Consider the following 7,901-nt stretch of genomic DNA (forward strand, 5'->3'; position numbering starts at 1 on the left):
TGATTGGTGTTCTGCAATTTCCTTCTTAGTTTCATTTTACAATTGTAGTTTTGATTTCTGTGATTATAATATACTAGCAGTGTTTGTGCAGAAAATTGGTTTGTTACACTTTTGTTGCTATTGGTCTACCAAGTCCATAAACAAAATGGTTTTAATCTTTATATTGTTATTTTTATTTTCCTTTTTTACATTAATACAACTTTTGAGTATTAGAAAAAAATTACTGCATAAACTAAATTGATTACTCCCTCCACCTCAAAATACTTGTGACGTTTCTTTTGTCAAAAGTCAAATTACATGAAGTTTGATCAACATCTTAAATTATATTATTGATATGAGAAATATTTGTGACTTATAATACTTTTCGTATAATTTTTGACTATCTAAATTTTAGTTTTAAAATATTGAATCAATCTATCTATAAGGATTAGTTAAATTGACTCTGAAAAAGAGAAACATGACAACTATTTTTAAATGACGGGAATAATTTAGAACGATTGAAATTAGGACCAATTGTTCACCCCTATAAGTAAGTTGAGTTGGTAAAAGTAATTGAAAGTAAATGAAAATAAAGTAGAAAAACTGAGTAGCTGAAAATAACTCATATATGGAAAGAAAATGTTGGAAAAACTCATAACATAGATTTTGACTTAAATGATAAGTTCAGTTATATTAATTCAAAGATGTTGAGTTAGGTCAATACGTCTTAAACCAAACAAAGAACTTAATAAGGGGATTAAAAATGTAAGAATGCGACATTTAACCTACAACTTAAACTAAATTTGAATTTTTGCCATTACAATAAAAGCTTTTCTTATGTATAGAGGCTCAAATTATACAAATGTATCATATAAGCCCGGTAAGCTTTCGGACCAAGGGGATTCAAATGAACCACTTTCTTTATATGTTGGAACTGAATTCTTCTACTTTATATTTATTTAAGGGCGAAGGTGCAAATATACCCCTCAACTTTACGATTTAAAGCAGATATACCCCTGTTGTTATAAAATGATGCAAATATACCCCTGTCGTTACACAAATGGTGCAAATATACCCTCTTCACCGACGAATTTTAAAAAAAAATCATTTAGCTTATTTTTTAATTAAAAAAAAGTCACGTGGCTTTAAAAAAAGTCTACTCGTCTTTTTTAGCAGACATATTTTTCTACCATATGGTCTTTTTTTTTTTTTTATGTGTCGGGTATGGTTCGTTTAAAAATATATCTCTGTGAAAAATAAGTCTATACATTTTTTTAAATGAACCAGACCTGATCCATCAGAAAAAAAGTTACTATGTGACTTTAGAAAAATATGTCTACTAAAAAAAATGGGTAGACTTTTCTTTAAAGTCATGTGGCATATTAAAAAATAAACTAAATAATTTTTGAAAAAAATTCCTTCAGTAAAAAGGGTATATTTGCACTATTTTGTAATGCTGGTATATATACACCCTTTTTTAACAAGAGGTATATTTGCACCTTTTCCCTTTATTTAATATGAATATGTTTTCCTCTCGAGCTCCGGCGCCGCTGTCTTGAACTCAAAATGAGTCCAAATTTTGTGTGCATCAATTCAATCAAATTTCAATGTCTATAATATCTATATCATTAATTCATTATAGTAGAATTTTTTCTAAAAAAGTAGTAATATGTGTATATATATACAACGTAAAGATGTCGTTTGAAAATAATGTAAAGTGACTATCAATTTAGAATAGGAAGTAACGTCCTAAAAATGCCATATTATTTCTGAAGTCTACAGGCACTTTTACTTACCAATCAAATTGTGACGGCAAGAGGAACCGGCTACCGTAAGGAAGGAGAGAAGCTTTAAATCGTTTCATGATGTGTACAACAAAGTTAGTAGGTGTTTCTTGTGGTGTTGTGTCCTCCTTCCCCCACCACAACAAAGCTACCACGTTACCCTCTCACCAAACCAAACTCCATAACAAATTAATTAGCACTATAATCTCCACCTTTCTTTTTCTCCAATTTTGGACATTACCTCACTTGCCTAACTCTTTAATCACATTTAAAGCCGAAAGCATTTAATACTAAAAATCTTAAAGATTATGCTAGTAGAACGTAAATTTTGAATCCACTTCTGCAAGTACCCACAATCTTTGAATGCTTCTCCAGCTTCCTCCCCTATACATACATTACATATCTCCTTATGTGTATTTGTCTACTTAACTAGATTGAGAGTACGTGCGTTGCACGTGTCAATAAATTTTAAAAAAAATTATACAAAAAAAAAAAAAATATGTGAAATAGCAATGGACGTTAAACATGTAAATTTGAGCTATAATTCCTATTACTAATATTACCTATACTTTTCTTAAAGCAGTCAAGATATGAATATTTATATTTATATTTAACCTCTGTTTTTGGTTGAAATTCTTTGATGGTTTAGTTCAATCATAAAATAAATTAGATACCCTGACGTTATCATACCCCTCTTCGTATGCTATTTTTCTATTGTGACGTTTTGATTCGTCACCTTTAGTGTTTGACATATGTAGCACTTTTATTGAAATTTAAATGGCAAAATATTATACCAGGACTTCCCACTTTTCCTAGATGGCTAGACAATAAAACTTAAGCCACTATCTAATTGAATGTAATGTTGACTTGGACAATGATCTACTCCATGTAAAGGTACAACTTTTATATAAATGAAGCTAATTATTTTTTGAAGTTTTCGCATCTTTTCATCCTATTTATTACATATAATCGGATAAAATAGTGTGAGATCAAACTACATATACATAATCCTGCTTAATCTTAAAAACATAAATATTAGATTTTTCTATCTATACATTTTAAATAAGGGAAGATTTATTAATAACTAAAATTTTAAATAATTTCAATGCTCTAAATATTAGGAAATAATCAAATGACTATTTTGTTTAGTGTGAAATAAAATTTTAAATTATATTATGTGAATTGTTAATTTTAATTTTATGTCTAAGTTATAAATTGAAATATATTATTATTATATTATGCTAATTTGTTTATCTAAAATTTTAATTATTTCGTCTCAACATTATAGAACATTTATTTTTTGTTGGTCTAAATTCTTCTTATTAATTAGTTCATCCCAAATTTTATAAATATCTAATCTTAAAGTTTTACGTGAACACTACGACAGAGAAGATAACTTTAGAAAAAATATAAGACATTGTTGTTTGTACACGCTTTGTGCATGACAAAAGCGCGCACATCATTCGACAACAAATACTAAAGTATAAAAAATGAATTTAGCTACGAACTTTATTGTTAATCTATGGCTAAATTGCTCGTCATTAAAAGAAATTTCTGGTAATTCATTAGTAATACCTCGCTATATAAAATTAGTGACGAACTATCTGATAATTCATTACTAATACCTCGCTATATAAAATTTGTGACGAATTTTACTGGGTAACTTTCCATCGATAATTCTTGTTCAGTTACTAGTGAAATAACTTAATATATAAAAGAATATTGAGAGTTTTCATTTGTTAGAGTAAATGTAATAAAAAAAAAATATGGCTATAAAATTTAATTTTTCAATTCAAGCGTGAAAAATTAGATTTACGCAATCAATAGATGTAGAATAATCAATTACATTACTCACTATTATATTTCAGAAATTAATCACAGTTTCAATAAATCTTCAATTGTCATAGAAAAAAATCAATTATCACATCCAGGTTAAATACGTCGATGAATGCATATAAACAAGAATCACACGTTTAGAAACTAAATAAACTTAGATAACTATGCAATCATGTCAATATTGGAAGAAAAATAAATGACTTGAGATATAATTTTTTGTTAAAAAGTAAAAGCTCAATATTGTTAGTAGAATTTGAGAACATGATAAAAATAAACCACCCACCTTGATATTACCGCTATAGAATTTTTATAATTGTCCTAGAATATTAAAATATATCCTTTTTTGCAAAAAAATGAACATAAAAGTAAAAATAATAGGTAATTGTTAACATAAGTTAGAACCTAAAAAAAATGAAGTAAAATTAATCAAGTTAATCGTGATGAAAATTTTACCCAACGGAATGTTAGGCGCACGAAAGGTTCCTACTTTGATTTTTTTTTTTTTTGGGGTCTTATTTTTTCAATAAGGAGGGCTTTAGGAATACATAATATTATTTGAATATTTAAATGTCCTATTTATTAGGAAATATGCTGCCAAAAAAAAAAATAGAATCACGATCTTTTATAGAAGTGTTTGTCTATTTAATTTTCCAAATACACAAAGAAGAGATATTTTTCAAGTACACAAGGAATATTTGTTAAAAGCCTACAACCTACAAGTTATGTGAGAGAAAAACAAAGGAAGAGTCCTATACCTTAAACAAAGACTCATGTAAATCACCTATAAATGAATGATGCAAACGACAACTTTACAAAATAATGCTATTTTCTTGTGTTATGATTTACCTTTGCAAATACATTGTATTATATAGTTCAAATAAGACAAAAATATTTTTAAAAAATTTAGTTAATTTAAAAGTCTTAGTCTGTTGAAAAATAAATAAATATTTTCTACAAGTTTTGAACTTTGAAGCCCATTCTTTTTAGTTTTGTAACCATGTCTAATTATAAAATAAGCTCTGTTTTTTGAAGAATAACTAAATGTTTGAACTTTGAACTCTAGTTTTGTAACCATATCTAATTATCAAATAGACCATGTCATTCCATATACATGAAAAATAATAGATATTTATGAAAATTGTAATCGATATGTACAATTTTCTTTTTGCAAACAATTCTCTATTTTCTTTATAAGCATGGTTCCAACAAAAAAAAAAGTATTAACTTGAACATATTAGATATTAAAATAGACAATAAAAAAACTTAACAACATAAATAGAAATAATATGAATGAGAAATAAATTTCAGAATAGAAGCATATCTTTAATTCCAAGCTTAATCAACATGAAGTCTCAATCACATACTTGAATCTTCTTTCGTCTGTATAAAAATATATGAAGAATCAATTGAGAAATAGTACCCTCTTCCAGAGCCTCTATTGGTACCCTTGTGACCAACATCCTCTTCCACGTTAACAATTGAAAATCTCTAAATTATAGTTGATGATTTGAAAATAATAGAATCGAATATCTCATTCTTGACCTTCTCAAAATATTGGCAAGAAATAAATAACAAATAATAATACTCTAAAGGAAAAAATCATGGACAATTAATACTTACAGAAGCTATCAATTATCTAATCATGACCACGCTGTGAAGATAAAGGTTCTTTTTGGGTTGACCAAATTATTCCCTGAAACAACAAAATCCAGGAATAAATCACCAAAAACTAATAAAAATACTACAAATAAAAAAATATTTATGAGACCCTGTGAATCATATAAGGAACGAAAAAAAAAGTATGTAACTGAAAATAATCTGCAAATATATATATATATTTATATATATAAATAAATAAATAACATAGAGATAACAGATTGGTATACTAAATATATGAATGTTTATGTATCACACAACATAAGAAGCTTGACATTCAAGACAAAGAAAGATGGCAGTGGGAGGGAAATTGAGAAGAATGAACAGAAAATTGTTAATGTGCCTATATAGAGGCATAGCCGACTCAAAGTAGTCTTGTGCATTTAGAATTTTTATGGCTTTAGAATTCAAGAATTACTGTTTTACTTTTACTAAAAAAGTTTTACAGGTTTAAATAAGGAAATATTGCATAAGCAAGGATTTTTTAGATTTGTAATTAGTGATTGGTTGTAATTTAATTCTAGGAGTGAAATTACGTGGCAACTTATTAAAGTTTGTCCTCAATGTTCTTGCTATTATTGTAATGTTTTATAATTTGTATCATCTAAAGTTTAGACAACTTGTTAGAGTTAGCAATTAATGTCTCGTGTAAATTATTTTCTGATTTTGTATAATTTCAGTTTTTAATTGTTAGACTATTTTTATGGAGTTCTACGTGGAAAGGAAAGCATTCATAGTAGTCCTAATTAATAGTATCTATTGATTTCAAAGTGTTAAATATTAGAGTTTCTACCTATGTAAACTAATGAATGATTTAATAAGACGTTTTTTTTTTTGAATTATTTTTAATAAGGTAAGTTTTAATTGATTTTAAAGTGTTAAATATTAGGGTTTCTACTTAATTAGTAAATGACTATTTTGTCTATTGCGGAGTCTTTTAATGAAAGGCAAAAAATTCAATCAATATTTTTAAGGCCCTTCACACTTTTAATATAGTATAGATTATCCTTAATTCTTCTCTCTCCTTCTTTTTTGAACAATGGCTCCTAATTCTTTTAACTGCATCTCTAACACTGTGTGTGTCATAGATGCCTCGATTTGTCTCGGCTCGAGCTTGGTCAAGCGGCTACTCGCAAGCAGTGGTGGACCTAGAGTTTTACGCAAGTGGATTCAAAAATAACTTTAATCTATACTATATTAAAAACACGAAGGACCTTAGAAATGTTGATTGAACTTTTTGCCCTTCATTAAAAGACTCTACAATAGATAAAATAGTCATTTCATTATTCTCCTAATATTTAAAAAATAAATGCTTAAATATTTTCCCTATAATTTAGGACTTCATTAGGATTTTAAAGCCAATTAAAATAATGTATATTAGGACTTTCCAACGAACCATAATTTGTCCTACGATTTATGGTAAATCATAGCGGCTTAAGAAGTCCTAATTTACATTGGATTCAAAGTGATCGATTACTTCTTTTATAGATATCAAATCATTTATTTTTCTTCCTATATTGATATGGTCGTATATTTATCTAAATCTATTTGTTTCTAATAACGTAATTTCTGTTTATGTTGCAGTGCATTTATCGGCATAATTCATCAACTATGTAATAATCGATTTTTTCTATAACAATTGATGATTTATTGAAAGTTGCACCTAATTTGTGACGTTATGACTAGTGAGCAACGTAATTTCTCTAATTTGCTTATTGTACGTACTTCACATGAATTCTTTCGTGTAGTACAATAATATTTGTCAAAAAGATGAAACACTTTGGATAAGCCATATTTATCATTGGCACATCCACCTTTCTATAGGTAATTTGATTTCTTTAATCACTTGAATTTTCTCTTAAAAATTGGTTTCAATATATTTCACATCAGACAAAATTGAATCAATATGTTTTCTACTATTTTGGTAAGAAGTATGTTGAAAATAGAAGTCTAAATAACTATGTCACAAGTAATTAATAATAGGAGTCTTTACCTTAATTAGATGGGTGGTAGAACTCAAATATGGTAGTTTTAAGAATATTAAATTTTCAATTCATATAAGAGTTGATTTATTCCGTGGTGTTCGAATACACTTTTAAATCCTTTTTGATTTATGAATCTTTTTTTTTTTTTTTTTTAATGTATTGAGATATGCTTCTATAAAAAGAGTTACATATGCAATGGAGTTCTTTTGTAGCCGTGGCTATATAGATTTTTCCCCATGTGTTTCTTGTTTCAATCAATGTATCACACTTCTATTTCCTTGAAGAAATTGACAAATCCCTCTATGTTTACTTTTGCATTTCATTTTGCGGAGAACTTTTAACCAAGTAGTAGACGGTTGTGCCGGATCCCAGTTTAGTTTGAGTTTGATTGTTAATCTGTCAGTCAAAGTTAGTAGTAACTAACCAATGAATGAATTTATCGACGTTGAAATTTTCTTTCTGCTTACATTAAAATTGTTTTGCAGTTTTCTTTTCAATTTAATTTGTATCTACCGTCAATGTAAATTCATTGCTTTAAGTACTTTTGTGTTTTTATCCATAGCCTACTTCGTGTGATTCTATTCTTTATGCTTAATTTATATGCCTACAATTGAAATTTTTGTAAAAGGAGTGGCCTTTACAATTCTTAAACATGCTAATA

This window comes from Lycium ferocissimum, chromosome 9, assembly GCF_029784015.1.
Source record: "Lycium ferocissimum isolate CSIRO_LF1 chromosome 9, AGI_CSIRO_Lferr_CH_V1, whole genome shotgun sequence".
NCBI lineage: Eukaryota > Viridiplantae > Streptophyta > Magnoliopsida > Solanales > Solanaceae > Lycium > Lycium ferocissimum.